Raw genomic sequence first — 21,189 nt, 5'->3', positions numbered from 1 at the left:
GTTTGTTTGACTAACGTTAATACTTTAAAATCTTATGAAATAAAAACACCTCTTAACGAGGGAGTTAAGTCCTGTCGATCGCACCTTCATCATATAAAATATATGATATAAAATTATGTGACGAAAAATGAAAAAGCGTAATATAAAACAATAAAAAACCTTTTTTAAAAGTTCCATTCGGACCGCTTTATCCAGGTATTTTGCCTACACAGGGATTTTTTATCTCAGCGTGCCGAATGGGAACATAAAAAACTGTATTTATTTAGTCGAATGTTTATTTATTTTAAGTCACAAAATTTGATATCAGATATTTTATATGTTGAAGGTGCGATCAGCAGGCCTTAACTCCCTCGTTAAGCGGTGTTCAGAATTACGGTTTAAATTTCATCAAAATCGTACGACTATAACTTAAAGCTCCCATGGAATCAATAAAAATATAAAAAAAAAAATTAAAAAACATTTAACTTTTTTAGTTTGAAATTTTTTTTTTGAAATTCTTTATGATTATTTAATTATTTGACAGTTCAGAACTACGCTTTTAATTGCCATAGAAACTCAAATAATTAAGCTGCAAATCATCATAGCTTCAATGATTTTAAACATACACGCAATTAAATCATAATTTCAATGTCTTCAAGAATATTTAATAGCTGCAAGGGTATATGAACTTCGGCTTGCCGAGTTTGCTTTCTTTCTTGTTTGTTATATTTTATTTTACATTATTTTTTTCCCAAAAAGTGATAAATTTAAAATTAAAAAAAATTTGAGTTTTTGATTTGGGACGATCCAGCCAAGTTTTGACGGGCAGCGCAATTCAACCTTTTTCCGAGACGCTTTTTTATTATTTCTCCATAAAAATTACAGAACAGAATATTTATTAATTGTCATACGTCATACAGTACCATTGGTTTTTATACCGTGGCAGGTATAATTTCTGCAGAAGTTCGCAACGCAGTGAAGGAGACATTTCCTATAAAGTGTATGTAATCTTGATCAGCATCACTAGGAGAGACGATCCAGCCAAGCCCGAGAAAAATGCCGGTAATTTCTAGGGTTGTCAAACAACGCTGAAAGGTGATTTAAAGTATTTGTGCGGTGGGTTGCATATAGAGTTATGTTTGCAGGTCGCTATTAACCTGCATCCACTTGTTTTCGAAAGGCTCGGTTATCCCAAGCTGAGCGAAAGCCATCGTTAGTAAGGAGTGAAATTGAAACTTTGGCGTGACTTTCGGGTCCAGTTTTCGCTTTAAAAAAAAACAATTTTTCAACACAGCACCATGGGAAAAAATTCAATTTTTTTTTGGCATAGAAGCTAATTTTTGAAGTAAAAATCCAAAAAAAAAATATTTTTTTAAATCTTAATCGCCTTAAAAATATAAAAATCATTTTTAACAAGAAAGAAAGCTAACTTCGGCAAGCCGAAGTTCATATACCCTTGCAGCTATTGCATTAAATACTTTCGAAAACATTAAAATTATGATTTACTTGCGTATATGCTGAAAAACATTGAAGCTATGATGATTTACAGCTCAATTATTAGATAGTTATTTTATATATTTTTATTATTTCTATGGGAGCTATGTGATATAGTCGTCCGATTTTAATGAAATTTAAACCGTAATTCTGAAATAATTACCCAATACTATATGTCGAAGAACTAAGAAAAAAAAAATTAAAAAACAGATAAGTTATAATTTTTTTTCATTTTTTTCCAATTGCTCCTATGGGAGCTATATGATATAGTCGTCCGATTTTGATGAAATTTAAAACATAATTCTGAAATAATTAGCCAATAATATATGTCGAAGAACTAAGATAAAAATTTTAAAACAGCAAAGTTATCATTTTTTTTGTATTTTTTTTCCGATTATTCCTAAGGCAGCTATATGATATAGTCGTCCTATTTTAATGAAATTTAAACCGTAATTCGCAAATATTTAACTATTACTATATGTCGAAGAACAAAAAAAAAAATTAAAAAACATCAAAGTTATAATTTGTTTTTATTTATTTCTTCCGATTGTTCCTATGGGAGCTATATGCTTTAGTCGTCCGATCCGGCTCGTTCCGACTTATATACTACCTGCAATAGAAAGACAACTTTTGGGAAAGTTTTATGCATATAGCTTTAAAACTGAGAGACTAGTTTGCGTATAAACGGACGGACAGACGGACAGACGGGCAGACTGACAGACTGACAGACGGACAGGGCTAGATCGACTCTGCTAGTGATGTTGATCAAGAATATATATACTTTATAGGGTCGGAAATGTCTCCTTCACTGCGTTGCAAACTTCTGACTGAAATTATAATACCCTCTGCAAGGGTATAATAATCGATAGAAGCCAATCGATGAATGGCCTCATCTCTAATGAAAAAGCGTGCTTTTTTGCACCAACTTTTTTGTCGACGTAAAAAATGTTTCAAAGGTTAAAAAAATATAATAAAATACGGAAAGCCAACGTCAATAACGTCTGTAAAGTTTTAGTTTAGAATCAACGCGAATCAACGCAAGGTTTAAATGTAATTGTGTTAACAAAATATTAATTAAACAAGAAGGAAAGCAAACTTCGGCAAGCCGAAGTTCATATACCCTTGCAGCTATTGCATTAATTAAATACTTTTGAAAACATTTAAATTATGATTTACTTGAGTATGTGCTAAAAAAAAACATTGAAACTATGATGATTTGCAGCTCAATTATTAGATAGTTATTTTATATATTTTTATTATTTCTATGGGAGCTATATGCTATAGACGTCCGATTTTGATAAAATTTATACCATAATTCTGAAATAATTAAACATAGCTATATGTCGAAGAACTAAACAAAAAATTAAAAAACAGAAAAGTTATAATTTTTTTTCATTTATTTTTCCGATTGTTCCTATGGGAGCTATATGCTATAGTCGTCCGATTTTGATGAAATTAAAACCGTAATTCTGAAATATTAAACCATTACTATATCTCGAAGAACTAAACAAAAAATTAAAAAACAGCAAAGTTATAATTTTTTTTCATTTATTTTTCCGATTGTTCCTATGGGAGCTATATGCTATAGTCGTCCGATTTTGATAAAATTTAAACCGTAAATCGGAAATATTTTACCATTACTATATGTCGAAGAACTAAACAAAAAATTAAAAAACAGCAAAGTTATAATTTTTTTTCATTTATTTTTCCGATTGTTCCTATGGGAGCTAAATGCTATAGTCGTCCGATCCGGCTCGTTCCGACTTATATACTACCTGCAATAGAAAGACAACTTTTGGGAAAGTTTCATGCAGATAGCTTTAAAACTGAGAGACTAGTTTGCATATAAACGGACGGACAGACGGACAGACGGACGGACAGACGGACAGACGGACATGGCTAGATCGACTCTACTAGTGATGCTGATCAAGAATATATATACTTTATAGGGTCGGAAACGTCTCCTTCACTGCGTTGCAAACTTCTGACTGAAATTATAATACCCTCTGCAAGGGTATAAAAAACTGCTATCAAACCGTTTTGCTACATATAAATTCTTCCACTTAGCGTTGCTAGACGTCTGGACAAGCACGCACAAAATAACGAAACACAAATTTTTGACTTGATTTTATTTTTCAAAGAGCTAAGCTGGTGGGAAATCACATGTTATACAAATTTATTATATGTGCATAATCTATTTATAATTTTTAAAAATTAAAAAAAAAAACAAGAAGGAAAGCAAACTTCAGCAAGCCGAAGTTCATATTCCCTTGCAGCTATTGCATTAATTAAATACTTTTGAAAACATTTAAATTATGATTTACTTGAGTATGTGCTAAAAAAAAACATTGAAACTATGATGATTTGCAGCTCAATTATTAGATAGTTATTTTATATATTTTTATTATTTCTATGGGAGCTATATGCTATAGACGTCCGATTTTGATAAAATTTATACCATAATTCTGAAATAATTAAACATTGCTATATGTCGAAGAACTAAACAAAAAATTAAAAAACAGAAAAGTTATAATTTTTTTTCATTTATTTTTCCGATTGTTCCTATGGGAGCTATATGCTATAGTCGTCCGATCCGGCTCGTTCCGACTTATATACTACCTGCAATAGAAAGACAACTTTTGGGAAAGTTTCATGCAGATAGCTTTAAAACTGAGAGACTAGTTTGCATATAAACGGACGGACAGACGGACAGACGGACGGACAGACGGACATGGCTAGATCGACTCTACTAGTGATGCTGATCAAGAATATATATACTTTATAGGGTCGGAAACGTCTCCTTCACTGCGTTGCAAACTTCTGACTGAAATTATAATACCCTCTGCAAGGGTATAAAAATTGTAAAGCGTTAGTCATAAAGGGGGGCTGTGAGTGGCGTTTTTGCAACCAAGATTTTTTTTCAAATAATAAAAAATAATTTGTGAGTTACAAATAAACAAACAAAACTTGGTTACGAGGACAGTGGCTTTAATGCCGTCAGTCGGTTAATTTAGTAATTTTTGATTCTAAAAATATTCTAAAATAATGTTTTGCTTGTAGATACTGGCTGAAAATAAAGCATGCCAGAATCTCTAAGTTATAAGAAGACTGGGGAGATCCGATTCGCAAAGGGTGGTTTTGGTAAAACATGTAAAACAAATCTCTCTCAGAATAGGGCAGACTGCAATGAATTGTTGAACATCCTCGTTTTCTCGCATGTTGCAGAGGCTGCACTCCTGTGATAGGCTGCTGCTGTATGGTCTGTTATTAAGAGGCAATGTCTCGGTACTTTCTTGAAAGATATGTTTTATAAATTCTCCTCTATGTTGGTCGTGGAAGTAATTTTTATTCCCTTGCAGAGGGTATTATAATTTCAGTCAGAAGTTTGCAACGCAGTGCAGGAGATATTTCCGACCCTATAAAGTATATATATTCTTGATCAGCTACACTAGGAGAGTCGCTCTAGCCATGTCCGTCTGCCCGACTGTCTGACCGTCTGTCCGTCCGTTTCTACGCAAACTAGTCTCTCAGTTTTAAAGCTATATGCATGAAACTTTCCCTAAAGTTGTCTTTCTATTGCAGGTAGTACATAAATCGGTACGAGCTGTATCGGACGACTATAGCATCAACGGGAAAAAAAATTATAGCTTTGCTGTATTTTTATTTAGTTCTTTGACATATAGTAATGGTTAAATATTTCAGAATGACGGTTTAAATTTCATTAAAATCGGACGATTATATCATATAGCTCCTATGAAAACATAAAAAAACAAATTTTTTAAAAAATGTAACTTTTCTATTTAATAATTTTTCAAAAATTCCTTTTGACTTATTCTATTAATTCTTTTAAAACCGGAAAACCACTTCGTATAGATGTCATAGGAGCCATCGAATAATTGAGCTGCAAATTATCATAGCTTCAATGCCTTTAACCATATACGCAAGTAAATCATAATTTTAATGTTTTCAAGAATTTTTAACTTTTGTAATAGCTGCAAGGGTATATATTATAAAACCGTTAGGTATTTATTTTATATTTTTATTTATTTCCATACGCCCGTAAGGGCATAGGTATTTTATACAGAGTTTATTCTCTGGAGTACAATTTTTGACTAAACTAAAGAACCTATCCAACTGTAGCTTGAGGCCTTTGCCTGGCTGCAGCTCTGTCGCCAAGGTGCCGGGTCAGCGTTTTGTCCCTGCCTGTGGCGATCACTCGCTCCGCTCTGTTCTGACTCCGGGCACTTGCACCCGGAACGCGCGGTCAGCGGTTTCTTCGCTGCGCGTGCAGGTTTCTTCGCTGCGCGTGCAGGCCACCGGATATGGTCTGGAACTCGGCAGTTTCTTCTCTTGGGAACTGCCTGTGTTAACTTCTCCCCCCTTCAAGTGATCGACGTCCCGGGGACCCGCTCGTTCCACATCGTTGCCAGTTCTTGGTTTGGTGTGACTTCTGGTCCTTAGATAGCGATAGCCGAGCCAGATGGTGGAACACAGAAAGAAGGTAGCAAGTAGGGAAAAGGAGTTGCCGAGGAAGGACCCCAGTGTAAGTTCTTCTCTGAGGGTCCCGAAGTGGTGGAGATTGCTCAGACTCAGCTCGTGAAGAAATGGGAGACTCAGCCGGTTCTGGTGGGCCGTGATGTTGACTATGGCCATGGCCGACACAGCAGGTTTTCTCATTGAACTTCCCAAGTTCCGTTGAGGGCTACCTTGTCAGAATAGGTTACCAGGTAGGTTCCGGATATTTTTTTCTCTCGCCCTTGGTTATCGGTTATGGTCACGTTGGCATCGTTCACGATGAGGGTGCCATGATCCACAATGGCAACCGGATCCAGGTGACCTGGGAGCGTGGAGCAGTGCGCAATAGCCCCAGAAACTGTTTGCTGGGCGCAGGTGCCATTTTGCAGCTCCCTGCAGAAGGTGGCGCCGACCGTCGTTTTGCAATGACCGATGTTAAGGTTTCGCGCTGGGCATTCGGCGACAAGGGTCCTATCTTCAAAGTCCAGGATTTTTTTCTGGTGCTGAACTGGATAGACTGTTATCTTCTTACATATTAATTAAGGGCTAGGGAGTTTAAGAAGAAAATGTAGAATTTCAGAATTTTGAAAAACACTAATACTAGATACCTCTAATAATTCTATCAAACTAACGTCAATAAGCTTGAGTTTGTGAGTTCATTTAGACGTTTCTGAAATTTAATATTTAATTCTGTTTGTCCTTCATCTGTTCTAATTAATTGTTTTTGATTGAATTTTATTTGCTCCCAATCGTTAAAGTTGGGTGTGCCGGCAATAACCTTTTAGTGCTGTCCCGATTAAGTTAATACTCTATGGTGGAGTTTAAGGTAGTCACATACTTGCGAATATTTGAAAGGTCTGTCATTATGACTGGTGTCCTGTGATCGTCTGTAAATGTCTTCGTCATTGTTTCCGTCTGGTCGGCGTAGTCTTCATAAGTCGTCACGTTCGTTGAGTGCTGTAGGTATCCGTAGGACTCCCAGATGACAATTTTGTTGTCTTCTATCGGGATGTAGTCTTGTTCGTGTAGTCATTAAGTTTTACTGTCGCGTCCGTCTTGACAGCCGTAAGTACAAAAACTAAGACGAATTTTCCTAACCTAGAAAAATATAAAAATAATAGAAAAAGGGGTTCAGTAATCTCGCGAAGATGGTTAGCGTAGATTGTCCTTGTGGACCACCCTCCCCTCAATTTGGACCGTGGTCCCCAGGTCTGCTTCAATGATTTTTTCCGAACATAGTGGCGAGAGCTTGTTTCCTATGCGTTTGTTTGCCTTTACCAGCTTGATAGCCCTTTTGGGTCCTATCTTTGTTTACCTGGTCAAGGGATTTTTCTTGAGCCTGTTAGACTCTCTTCCTAAATCCGCGGGTTTTGAGCGAACAATTTCTATGGGTTTTTTGTTGGTTACCGAGTGGATAGAATTGTTGTATTTGTTGGTTGCCAAAAGAATTAGTTCGGTCGTATCTGGCTATTTCCGCCAGGGTGCTATGACACCTTTCTACTTGACCGTTTGAGGTATGTAGGGGCGGGGCGTTGGCGATGGTGATATTGAAATGATTCATTAGTATCGATTTAATTGTTTCGGAGTTGAACGACCTCTCGTTATCACAATAAATTGTTTTGATTTTTGGGAAGAAATTTATTATGTGCAGTATAGGGGATTTTACGTCCACTATGGCCCTCGAAGCGATAGCCTGCACCGTGGCGAATTTTGAAAATTTATCGATGCATGTTAGAAAAAGGGTTCCATCTGTTGAAAAAATGTCGATGTGGAGAATTTCCCCACAAAAGAAGGTATCGGTGTTTCTGCTACCACTTGCTTAGATGGATGGCGTTTGTATTTTGCCATTGAACAGGTCTTGCAATTCAAAGTTGTTTCTGTTGCTAACCGAAGCATTTTAGGGAAAAAATAGTCCCTCAAGATTTGCTTTACATTTTCTTGTGCTGCTCGGTGAGCACTGTTGTGTTCTGCTATGACAATTTCCCTTTGCTCAGTTGTATCCGTTATGTCCTGCACGAAGCTTTTCGTATATTTGAATGACGTGCTGGGGAACAATTCTACTAGTCGATGTTGAATAAATGCCAAGATCGGTAGGGAGCAATATATTGCGTTTACCACCTCAGCATTAACTAAATCTTGTAAAGTGTTAACCAGATTTTCTCGGTTAGAAATTTTTATTACGTGTCGCACCTTGCTTTTAAACAAGATGAATGTGTCAACAGAGGAGCTGTTTCCTTCCTCAATTACTATTTGGTTCCGGAAACAGTTTACTGGGTTGTCCGTCGTGTCTATGGTGTATGTCAGTGGTTGTTCGCTGTGTATGGTTGTTACATCTGATTCTATTTCGTCTTCTAAAACGTTTATGTTCTGGCGAGACAGCGCGTCTGCCACAAGGTTTTCTTTGCCAGGTTTATAAACTAATTTCGCGCCGTGATCGTCGATAATCCCCTTCCAGCGTTTTAGTTTCGCGTTAGGGTTTTTGTCCGAGACGGCAAAGGTAAGTGGCTGGTGGTCGGTAAAGATCTGCAAGCCTTTCACTCCGTACAAGTAATTCCGGAGGTTTTTCAGTGCCCAAACTATAGCGAGGAGCTCTCGCTCGTTGGTTGCATAATTGTTTTCGTTGTCCCGCAGCGCTCGTGATATCATAGTGATGGGGCGGCCATCTTGTGATACTACTGCTCCCAATCCAGAGCCTGACGCATCAGTCGTCAAGTCAAATGGCTTTTTGAAGTCCGGGTAGGATAGCAGAACGTCCTCTGATGCCAAGATCTCTCTCAGCCTGTCAAACGTTTCTCTCTGTTCCTTGGTCATATCTATGTCGACTTTTCTCAACTGATATTTGCTAGTTTTACCATTTTCTCCCTTTAGGATATTCGTTAAGGGTCTTGCGATAGTCGCGAAGTTTTTTATGAAGCACCTATAATAGCTTGCCAGTCCCAGGAAAGATCTGAGTTCGTATAACGTTCTAGGCGGGGGGAATTGTTTTATTGCTTTGATCTTCTCAGGTGAAGTTAGTAGCCCTGTTTGAGACACTATGAATCCCAAGTATTCGACGCTTTTTTTAAGGAACTTTGACTTTTCTTGGGACACTCTCATGCCCGCCCCTAAGAGTTTCGTTAAGGCCCAATCCACGACGCTAACATGGTCCTCTTTTGTTTTGGAAAATATTATAACGTCATCGACATACACATAGCATATCTTTGAAATTCCTTCCCGGAGGACATCGTCGATGGCCCTCTGGAAAATGCACGGGGCATTCTTAAGTCCAAATGGCAGTCTACAGAATTCGTATTTGCCGTTGTTGATTGAAAAGGCTGTCTTTTCCCTGTCCTTTTCTGCCAGCTCTATCTGATGAAAGCCTGACTTGAGGTCGAGTGTCGTAAAAAATTTCGACTCGCCCATATTCGACAGTATTGTCGAGATGGTTGGGATAGGGTATCTATCGTCTACGGCTTTTTGGTTGAGTTTCCTAAAGTCGATAACCAATCGCTTCTTTTTAACCCCATTTTGGTCAGTTCCTTTTTTGTCCACAACCCAGGTAGGGTTATTATATGGGGACTTGGATGGCCTTATTACGCCGTCCGCAAGAAGTTGCTTAACCTCTGCATTGACGAATTCGGTTACATCCATGGGGTGCGGGTATGACTTAGAGTATACCGGTTCCCCATCCGTTTTAATCGTTGCCAATGTGTTTATGTTGAAAGGTAGCGCTTCGTCCGGATCGGCGAAGGCTTCATGATTTTTTACAATCATTTTATCGAAGGTGGCTTTAATTGCCAGAGGAACGTCCTCGTCATCGATTTTTATGAAGTTAACGTTTTCCGCTTTAGCAAACTGGATCTTTTCAGTTCCATTGCTAATGTGCAGAACATTTTTGGTAAAATCGAGCTTTGCACTCACTTGTTTAAGTAAGTCAAGTCCGATAATGCCGTTAAAATCTTTAAGGTCGTTAAGAATGAAAAAGGGTGTTTTTACGTTGAACACTGAAACTAGACATTTTTTATCTATTTTAGTAAAGCCATGGATCGACTTTACTGTGAAGGGTTTATCCGCTGCCACGATGCCTTTCAGCCCCGGGAGTGCAGTAATGTAATTTTTAGAGGTGCCTGTGTCGATTAATAGTCTTATTTCTTTTCCTGCTACCGTACGTGTAATGTAAGGAAGCAGGGATTTTATTCTAAAAAATTGCAGGAGTCTTCTCCAGCTAACTCGTCCTCTATCTCCGTGGTGCTTGCGTGCGCAACGAAGTCATATTCCTCATCGTCGGTTTTTTTCTTCCGTCATGAAGTTTATTTTTTGTTGGGATCGTGTCGACCCCCTTTGCCACGCCGTTGGCTGCTTGAACCTGGAGGAGGTGTCGACCTCCAATGGTTCAGGCGCTGGTTGGCTTGGACCTGCGCTATTATATAGTTTTTGTTTAAAAGAACCGCTCTGATTAGTTGCTCCCTTTTGGGTCCTGAAAAAGTGGGGGTTCTTTTTTATCGCCCCCTGGCTTTGGTTCTGTTCATAGTTTTTCCACCCCTTTTGCCGCTGGTTGCTCGGCCTAAATATCTTTTCCTCGCTATGGCGGGCGAAGGTGGCTGCGAAAGCGCTTCTGTCATTACTTGCCTCAGCTTTTTGAGCTAATGCCAAGGCTGATGGTAAGTCTCTTGGTTGCGCCGGAAAAACGGCTATTTTCAATGACTTTTTTAAGCCAGATATGAACGCATGTAAAGCGTCATCTCTGTGCTGTTCATTTAGGACTGCCGCCGCGGTTGCGTCGTGAGTCATGATTGTTTTGTTGGTAAGAAGCGTTAGCTTCCGTTCGATCTCGTCATAGTTTTTAAGAAGGGGCAGTTCTCCCTGTCTTGATAGACTTAGCTGGAGTTTTGTCCGCATATGTAAAATCCAACCTTCCTAGTATGGCATGAAAGTTAAACACTGTGTTAAATGATTCTAATACAGCCGCTGCCGCGCCCCGTACCTTATTTTTAAGTATTCCTACAGCCTGGTAATGTCGGCTGCTGCCTCAAATACCCTATATGCTGCAGTAGCAGCCTGCCTCCAGAACACATAGTTTTCCTGCTTCCCGTCGAATTCCGGTACAGATTTTACCATGTCCAGAGGTTCGTTACATTCTTTTCCTGGTTCTATTTCTTTTTCCAGGAAAGTCTGAATTTTCGGAGCTTTATCCTTTAATGAGCATAACGCGCAGGCTATGGCAGCTTCCATGCTCGCAATTTGTTCAGCCTGCATTTCTTCTGTGTTCTGGGTTCGTGCGTTTTTAAAGTCAAGAACACTGTCTCGGATGTGTAGTACCCTGCTGGCCGATGGGTGACAATCTCTTTCAGATTGATTCTGTTCTGATTTCTGCCTTTCTACTCTTGTCTTCAAAAGTTTTTTGTATTCTTCTAGAACTTCTTCGTCTGATGAGACGTTGTCGCTATTTCTATACATGAGTCAGAAAAAAAAAAATGTGGATGCCACAAAATTCAATCAAGGTTTTGTTAAAAAAATATTTTTGCACCTATTATTTTTTGCAACAAAATTTAAATATCAAAAAGAACGTTTTATTAAAAAAATGTTTTATATTTTTTGTGACGGAAATTAGGCTTCAAAAATAAAAATGTTTATTACTAAAAATTCTCCAAAAAATATAATTGGTTTATTTTATTATAGGAAAATTTGAAATTTATTCGTTTTTAAGTGTCAATGAAATTTATTTTTGAAATATTTGCATTAGCGAACACTTAGGACAAAAAGGATACTCACATGTTCTTATATTTATTTCGTCTTCGAGTTCTATGTTTTGCCGACGGCTTTTGCCGCCACTGGTACTGCCGCAGCCGTTGTCGCTGCCTCTGCTGTTGTCGCTGCCGCCGCTGTCGCTGCTGTTGTCGCTGCTGCTGCCGTTATCGCTGCCGCTGCTGTTGTCTTCTTAGGGAGTAATTTTTTGCAATTTCCGTTGCAGACTTCGGGTTTTTTCCACTTGTTAAGAGGAATTTTTTAGATTTTGGATTGCAGATTTTGGGTTGCAGATTTTAGATTTCTACCACTTGTTTAGATTTTGGGTTGCAGACTTTGGGTTTCTTCCACTTGTTAAGAGGAATTTTTTTTCAGTTTTCCTTCACTTTGTTAAAAGTTTTGGGAAATATTATGGTTTGATTTTCGTATTTATTTTTCAGTGCCAGGTTTTGACCGCACTTTTAATTATATTTTCACTTGCACTTATTGCACTGGATCGCATGAGTCGTTGATTTTAATTGTATTTTTTACTTTCACTTGCAATTTCTTGCACTTGGATCGCGTGAGTGTCGTTGAGTTGGGCGACAATTATAAAACCGTTAGGTATTTATTTTATATTTTTATTTATTTCCATACGCCCGTAAGGGCATAGGTTTTTTATACAGAGTTAATTCTTTGGAGTACAATTTTTGACTAAACTAAAGAACCTATCCAACTGCAGCTTGAGGCCTTTGCCTGGGTGCAGCGCTGTCGCCAAGGTGCCGGGTCAGCGTTTTGTCCCTGCCCGTGGCGATCACTCGCTCCGCGAGTGCTCTGTTCTGACTCCGGGCACTTGCACCCGGAACGCGCGGTCTGCAACTCGGCAGTTTCTTCTCTTGGGAACTGCCTGTGTTAACTTATATAAACTATGGCTTGCCAAAGTTTGCTTTCTTTCTTGTTATACCCTTGCAGAGGGTATTATAATTTCAGTCAGAAGTTTGCAACGCAGTGAAGGAGACATTTCCGACCCTTTAAAGTATATATATTCTTGATCAGCATCACTAGGAGAGTCGATCTAGCCATGTCCGTCTGTCCGTCCGTTTCTACGCAAACTAGTCTCTCAGTTTTAAATCTATCTGCATGAAACTTTCCCAAAAGATGTCTTTCTATTGCTCTTTCTTTTGCTAGTCGGATCGGACGACTATATTATATAGCTCCCATGGAAACAATAAAAATATATAAACAATTTTTTTTTCGTAAATGTTACTTTTCTATTTTGTAACTTTTCTTAACAAATTCTTTTTGACTTATTAATAATTTGACAGTTTAGAATTACGCTTTTAGTTTTATTGAAATCGGAAAACGATATCATATAGCTGCCATAGGAACTATCGAATAATTAAGCTGCAAATCATCATAGCTTCAATGTTTTTAAACATATACGCAAGTAAATCATAATTTTAATGTTTTCAAGAACATTTACTTCTTGCAATAGCTGAAAGGGTATATAAACTTCGACTTGCCGTAGTTTGTTTCCTTTCTTGTTTTCAAATAAATTGTGCTGAATATTTTTATAAACACGCCTCGACGCTCTGATTTTGGTCTTAGTTATAGTTATAAAAGTTTCCATTTCGTTTCTGTGGTATCTGGTAACGATTTTGGCATGAGTCCTGCTTCACGAAATGCATCATCGAGATCAAGGAAGCAGTTTCATTCGGTTGCAATATCCGTCCATCTAAAGGACGGAAATGCGTTCCCATCAGAAATTAGTTAACGTGCTACTGAAGGGTGTAAGAAAATATATTTGGCAGTCCAGTTTCAATAAAACTGGCATAGTTGTGAGTATTTTGTGAGTCGAAATTTTTTTTACCATAAAAATTAGCACGTGTGTCGCACTTTCATATTTCTGATTTCCCAACACCTCTGCCGGATAGCACATGATTGTTTAGACTGTCGCCTGGTACCGACTGGCTCTCGTTTAAACGTTTTTTTTTGCCAAAAAAGTTTTTTCCCTGAGCTAATCTTTTATTTTATGGATTAATCACGTTCCCGCTGGATTCCGTTAAGTTGCTAGTATTCGTTTCTAGCGCGACGGCCAGTACCAGTACACTTAACTTTCATAATATTAGATTTGCTTGTATTTAAGACGTGGTTCCGTAAGCTACAGTACTCGGAGAGAGAAGAAAAGGGGAGAGGTCTGAGAATGCAGCCTTGTTTGACTTCAATGTTGGTATCAAACCAATTTAAAAACTCTGACCCATTCCACACACTTTTTTTTGTTATCCTCTAAGATATTTGACAGTGCTAGTATGGCTTAAGTTGAGAGTCCGAGTTGACTTAGTTTGTGCAAAAGGCTATTTTGGTTCGCCGTATCAAAGGCGGCTTTAAAGTCACAAAGAAAATTATAGCTTTCTTTTTTGTTGCGATTGATGTCAGCACGAAAACACTGTGGAGAAACCTTTTCCAATGTCTGAAACTCACTGAGAATATGTTCCTGGTTAACCCATGTCGTCATACGTGTTAGCAGGGCTCCAGCACAAATCTTAGCGACTGAACGGAGCGGGGCGTTTTTGAAAAATTCAGCGGTTGTTCTGGCATTATCAGGAGCTTTTTTTAGGTTTGGTATTAGGACAGCGCTTTCTATTTCTTCTATGCTGAAAGGGGAGTCCATTTGGACTGCATTTGAAGAGTAGGCCACTGAAATCTGTTGAGCTTATTTTTTTTCTGTCTGTTCCCGTTTTATTGTAGTTGGCGTTTTTCTTTTCATAAACGTTTTCAGTTTGTTATTGCCGTTTTGTAGATATTGACCGTTATTTCTTTTCGTCTTAGTTGTTTAAGGCAATCAAATGAGTGTTTTCGAGTCATTTCGCACGGGTGCTTTCTGCTAAAGATTACGATTAAGTTGAGCAGTTTGTTTAACTCAGATGTTCCAGACTTTGAACTCCTGATAAATACATATGCGTAACTTAGGCGGTGGTTGTCCTTCCACTTTAGCTTTCGGTTCAGTTTTTGCAGAAAGACTTTCAAAAGAACTTCAATAGGCACATGATCAGAAAGGGGATGAGCGCTTACCACCACATCTTTTACCACATCGTGACATTTTCCTTGTATTAAGACCTTGCCGAGCCTTTATGATGGTATGTTCTCCTCCTTGGTCACCGATTGGACGGCACAAATCTTTTTTCATTCACTTGAACAGCGATTGCAAATTGTGCAAATTTTTTATCAAAATAATCGTTCTGTTGCTGCTACTTTAAGAGCATTACGGCCATTTTACGGTCCATTTAACAGGCCAGACCGTTCGACAATCGACCGTCTAGTGGCAAAATTTGAGTCTACGTTTTCGCTACATAATGTTCCGGTGTCTGTGAGAGCAAGAAGTGCTCGAAGTGATGCTCAACAGGACGGAGCCACATGCCACACAGCACACGCTACAATCGCAATATTGAAAACTAAGTTCGATGAGCGTGTTATCTCGCGAAATGGACCGGTCGAGTGGCCGCGCTCGTGTGATTTGACATCTATAGACTATTTTCTTTGGGGTTACTTAAAGTCATTGGTCTATGCCAATAAGCCAGCGACGTTGCAAGAGCTCAGAGCCTATATTGAACGCGATATTGCTGGAATTTCTATCGATTTATGCGAAAAAGTGGTTGAAAATTGGGTTCAACGATTGGACTTCGTAAAACGTGCACGCGGTGGTCATGCGAAAGAAATCGAGTTTCATAATTAAATGTATATGTTCAAATTTGATAATAAAACAAAATGTTAGTTGAAAAGTCAAACCGTTTGAGTTTTATTAAAAAACAAGAAGGAAAGCAAACTTCGGCAAGCCGAAGTTCATATACCCTTGCAGCTATTGCATTAATTAAATACTTTTGAAAACATTTAAATTATGATTTACTTGAGTATGTGCTAAAAAAAAACATTGAAACTATGATGATTTGCAGCTCAATTATTAGATAGTTATTTTATATATTTTTATTATTTCTATGGGAGCTATATGCTATAGACGTCCGATTTTGATAAAATTTATACCATAATTCTGAAATAATTAAACATTGCTATATGTCAAAGAACTAAACAAACAAGAAAGAAAGCAAACTTCGGCAAGCCGAAGTTCATATACCCTTGCAGCTATTGCAAGAATTAAACATTTTTGAAAACATTAAAATTATGATTTACTTTCGTATATGTTTAAAAACATTGAAGCTATGATGATTTGCAGCTCAATTATTTGATAGTTATTTTATATATTTTTATTATTTCTAAGGGAGCTATATGATATAGACGTCCGATTTTGATAAAATTTAAACCATAATTCTGAAATATTTAACCATTGCTATATGTCGAAGAACTAAACAAAAAATTAAAAAACAGAAAAGTTATAATTTTTTTCATTTATTTTTCCGATTGTTCCTATGAGAGCTATATGATATAGTCGTCCGACTTTGATGAAATTTAATCCGTAAATCGGAAATATTTAACCATTACTAAATGTCGAAGAACTAAACAAAAAAATAAAAAACAGAAAAGTTATAATTTTTTTTCATTTATTTTTCCGATTGTTCCTATGGGAGCTATATGCTATAGTCGTCCGATCCGGCTCGTTCCGACTTATATACTACCTGCAATAGAAAGACAACTTTTGGGAAAGTTTCATGCAGATAGCTTTAAAACTGAGAGACTAGTTTGCATATAAACGGACGGACAGACGGACAGACGGACAGACGGACATGGCTAGATCGACTCTACTAGTGATGCTGATCAAGAATATATATACTTTATAGGGTCGGAAACGTCTCCTTCACTGCGTTGCAAACTTCTGACTGAAATTATAATACCCTCTGCAAGGGTATAAAAATTAAAAAACAGAAAAGTTATAATTTTTTTTCATTTATTTTTCCGATTGTTCCTATGGGAGCTATATGCTATAGTCGTCCGATTTTGATGAAATTAAAACCGTAATTCTGAAATATTAAACCATTACTATATCTCGAAGAACTAAACAAAAAATTAAAAAACAGCAAAGTTATAATTTTTTTTCATTTATTTTTCCGATTGTTCCTATGGAAGCTATATGCTATAGTCGTCCGATTTTGATGAAATTTAAACCGTAAATCGGAAATATTTTACCATTACTATATGTCGAAGAACTAAACAAAAAATTAAAAAACAGCAAAGTTATAATTTTTTTTCATTTATTTTTCCGATTGTTCCTATGGGAGCTATATGCTATAGTCGTCCGATCCGGCTCGTTCCGACTTATATACTACCTGCAATAGAAAGACAACTTTTGGGAAAGTTTCATGCAGATAGCTTTAAAACTGAGAGACTAGTTTGCATATAAACGGACGGACAGACGGACAGACGGACGGACAGACGGACATGGCTAGATCGAGTCTCCTTGTGATGCTGATCAAGAATATATATACTTTATAGGGTCGGAGATGTCTCCATCACTGCGTTGCAAACTTCTGACTGAAATTATAATACCCTCTGCAAGGGTATAAAAAAAGTTGAAGCGCTCCTATTGAAAAACCCTTTACAAGTAAAAACTTTATATACGTTTTTCTCAAATTTCGCGAAAACGGCCAAACCGATTTGTTTTCAATTTTAATACGAGATTCTTATATATATTTTTAGTAATTTATCCAAGATTTTTTCTCACCGATAAATATTAGTTTATTTTAAAGCCAAAATTTTGGTCAAAAATAATTTTTTTTTTAAACCGCCATTTTGTCACCAAATTTTATTTTGCTTATTTCTTCTAGGTTTCATTACTTTAACGATATCTGTTAGGTTTTTTTAATTTCGCAGGATCCAGCTTAGAGATATATTGGTTACCGGAAAACGTCGTTTTTTTAGAGGAGCTGCCAGAGATCAGTTGTAGCTTTGATCTGTCTAGATCAAACCGTTTAACAGTTTTTTCAGGAAATATTCTGAAAAAATCGCTTATTTCGGCCTTCTAATTGTATATAAACCCTTAATGTGTCTGTGGAGCATGTATCATAGCCTCCTCCATAATACTTTGAATTGGCTGCGACGTACCTACCTTGCAGATTGATAAGGTTGAAGTAGAAGCCGGTCTGGAAATAGCTCAGAAGGTTGGATATAGCAAAAATCTTATTGAACTTGGCGGTTGCCATCGCTGCAACTGAAAATTCGTTTTTTTTTAAATTTCTTTTGAATCGCACATTATTTTACTCTTTTGACTGTGTATTTAAAATTTATAAAACAATCAAACAAACGGAAACTTAATTTTATTTTCCTCAATAATTTTATTACAATTTTTACAGAAATACTGTATTACCGACCCAAGAATAAATCAATTAATTATTGTGATATATGCTCACAGTGACAAACGGTTGACGCTTTCCGAATATTGAGGAATATATTTTTTATAATGAAATACAACATATTTTTTGTGAGCCCTTGAAACTTGAAGTAAATGTATTTATGTTTGTAGAACGAAGTTGCGGTGAGCTAAAAACATTATGGCTAGGCGTTTGCTTTCGATTTGTTTTTTGGAGAAACAATTTAGTCAAGCTGGTGACCAAAATTTTCAAAATGAGGAAGAGGAAAAACTTTTGCAAATGGGAAGGGTCAAACGTTATTTTAGACAATAGTTCCTTTGGCAATATTGATAAGAATTGCCTAAAGATTACGTACCGCCCATACGATTGTTGGGGCCTCAAATCGATCCACCCTATAGTTGCATTTGCTGTCACGCGGTTGAGTTTCGAAATCAATGCCGGGAGCTCGAAAAATTAAAAAAAAAAGAATTTTCAAAAACAATCTCGAAGATACAATTAAGCTCATCAAGGCAATAAAAACGAGTTTTGGGATTTGACCAACAAAAGCCACTGCAATGTAAGTGTCTAAGAAAGTGCATGACAATCTGTTGGTGCTTCAATGGAAAAGATAGGTAAGGAATTCGCATCCATATGAATTTGAAGTATTATACTTCATTTTGCAGTCGATGAGGTCAAGTCCACTTGAAAGTCACTTCTTGACAGCCTTCGGTATCACACGAAAAAGAAGGCAGTCCAAAAGGTAAAGTCTGGAAGTGCTGGAGGTTTAAAATGTTGAAAGCAGAGGAATCTTGAGGAATCTTGAATCTTGAACACTTAACATCCCAGGACAGTTAAATTTATAAAAAAAAAAAACATTATTTATAAATCCGGACAATATGATTATCCAAGTTTCATTTACATCAGCATAATTTGACTTGGCATGGCAAAAAAAAAACAGAAAAAGATCCTATGAAGGACAAAATAAGAGAACTTTTAAATCTCGCAAACCCCTCATCTCGGTGGTCCAACAAAAACAAACGACTCGACCTTTAAAAACCAGGACGTTTTTCATTTTGGAATAAGAAGATTGATTACTTTTCTAAGGAAACTATACAAGTAGTGCTGGTGACTGCAACATCAGTAATAGCTGAAAAAGCTAATAAAACAAAGCTTCAAAAATTAAAGCAATTAAAAATTACAAAAGTGTATGTTTATTTTATATCTGTGTGATGTGCTTATCTTTGCGGAATGTTTTGCAACTCCTCACTGGCTACATTGACCATTTCTGTTCATCTTCGCATAATCATTTGGTCTGCCAATATATGGCTGCAGCGATGTAATAGTAGTTTCAGTTTGCTGTTCTCCAAATCCCCTTGTATAATCGACTCTTCCATTTCTGATTAAGAAGTTATAAAACAAGCAGCACGTGGTAATCATTTTTTGCGTCGTCTTTGGTTGGCAATTGAGAGTTCCTTGTATGCATAGCCAAAAGCATTTTCTATACATCTACTAGCGCGGCTCAACCGAGAGTTGAAGATGCCGATCTTCTTAGATTTCTTCCGCTATACTGCTTCATAATTCTTTTGGAAATGCATCGTCTCCTGTTAAGGAGGAAGGCATCTCAATTCTGTTACCGAGAATATCCATTCCAAACTGCGATGCTGAGAAAACATCACGTTCACTGCCGTAAGCTCTAACGTTTAAATAAGTGAATGTACTTCGTATAACAAGTGGCCATTAGAACTATTGTATGAAATCCTTTACAGTTGTGAAAGGCCCTACCACTGTTTGCACGTGCTCGAACTGCAATATGCCATCCACGGCCATCCAACCGGAGATACTTTAATCAACATTTTTTTTTGTAACTACATGTTTTTGTATAAAACCATTGTTTTTAAAAAATGTATTGTATTCTATATATTTAAACTTTGAGCTAAAGTAATTAATTTAAGTGTATGATTTGATTGATTTGTTTCTTTACTTTACTTCTTTAAAGAAAATGTTTTGATTTTTAATTTTTCAACTTTTGGAATTTTATGAAGGCAAATATTGAGGTGGTTTTGTTATTGAAAATTGAGACGTATCTTAATTCTGGCATATCTTCAATTAAAAGAGATGGCTTATTACTAAAAATGAAAGTTATATTTATTAAGTTATATTGATTACATTTAATTTGGGACATTGTATAACGTATCTTATATAATTAAATTCTTCTTTTAGTCTGATTTATAGCTTTGTTATTACTTAAAGAACTATTCTTCTTAATGGAGTTTAATAAGTCAATCGTGACTGTTATTTTTCTATAAATTGTTTTAAATTGCATATTTATTATTACTTTTTTTTATTGTTGCTAAAACTAATAGTGTTAAGATTATCTTCAATTGTTGTTTATATTGTTGCTAAAACTAACAGTGTTAAGATTTTCTTCAATCGGTAATTAAGTCATTGTGATTAGGATTTCTGGAAATCTATTTTTCCAACCGGGTCCAATCCAGTTAAAAGACTTTTTTGACAGCGGTTTGAAAATGATTATGATTGCGTCAAATGTGTCAGATGTTTGGGTCATTTTGTTTTACTATTTTATTTAGATTTGAGCCTACCTAACATTTAAATTGTCAAAAAGTTCAGGACCTGAATGAAGAGTATCTTATCATTGGTTTTGATAAAGTGTCTTTAAATCTGACTGTTGTTTTACTTTTAGTTTACCGATATTATGTTGTGGGCTTTGTGGGATTTGTTAAAAAGTTACTTCAAAAAATATAATTCATAAAATTTTAAGTTACTGGGTGTTCGTAAAATGAAAAAAATTTTAAAAACAGCAAAGTTATAATTTTTTTTTGTATTTTTTTCCGATTGTTCCTATGGGAGCTATATGATATAGTCGTCCGATTTTGATGAAATTTAAACCGTAATTCTAAAATAGATAACCATTACTATATCTTGAAGAACTAAAAAAAAATAAAAAAACCCCAAAGTTATAATTTTTTTTTATTTATTTTTCCGATTGTTCCTATGGGAGCTATATGCTATAGTCGTCCGATCCGGCTCGATCCGTCTTATATACTACCTGCAATAGAAAGACAACTTTTGGGAAAGTTTCATGCAGATAGCTTTAAAACTGAGAGACTAGTTTGCGTAGAAACGAACGGACAGACGGACGGACAGACGGACATGGCTAGATCGACTCGCCTAGTGATGCTGA

At 36.6% G+C, this 21,189-nt stretch overlaps 1 protein-coding gene across 2 annotated transcripts in view; it reads left to right on the top strand.

The window, feature by feature from the left end:
- Window positions 1–21,189, top strand: part of LOC128263920 (integrator complex subunit 3 homolog) — a 78,689-nt gene that overhangs the window by 1,792 nt on the left and 55,708 nt on the right. The gene's annotated exons all lie outside the window — the stretch shown is intronic.

This window comes from Drosophila gunungcola, unplaced genomic scaffold, assembly GCF_025200985.1.
Source record: "Drosophila gunungcola strain Sukarami unplaced genomic scaffold, Dgunungcola_SK_2 000026F, whole genome shotgun sequence".
In the NCBI taxonomy this organism is placed as follows: domain Eukaryota; kingdom Metazoa; phylum Arthropoda; class Insecta; order Diptera; family Drosophilidae; genus Drosophila; species Drosophila gunungcola.
This window is presented reverse-complemented; position numbering and strand designations above follow the sequence as displayed.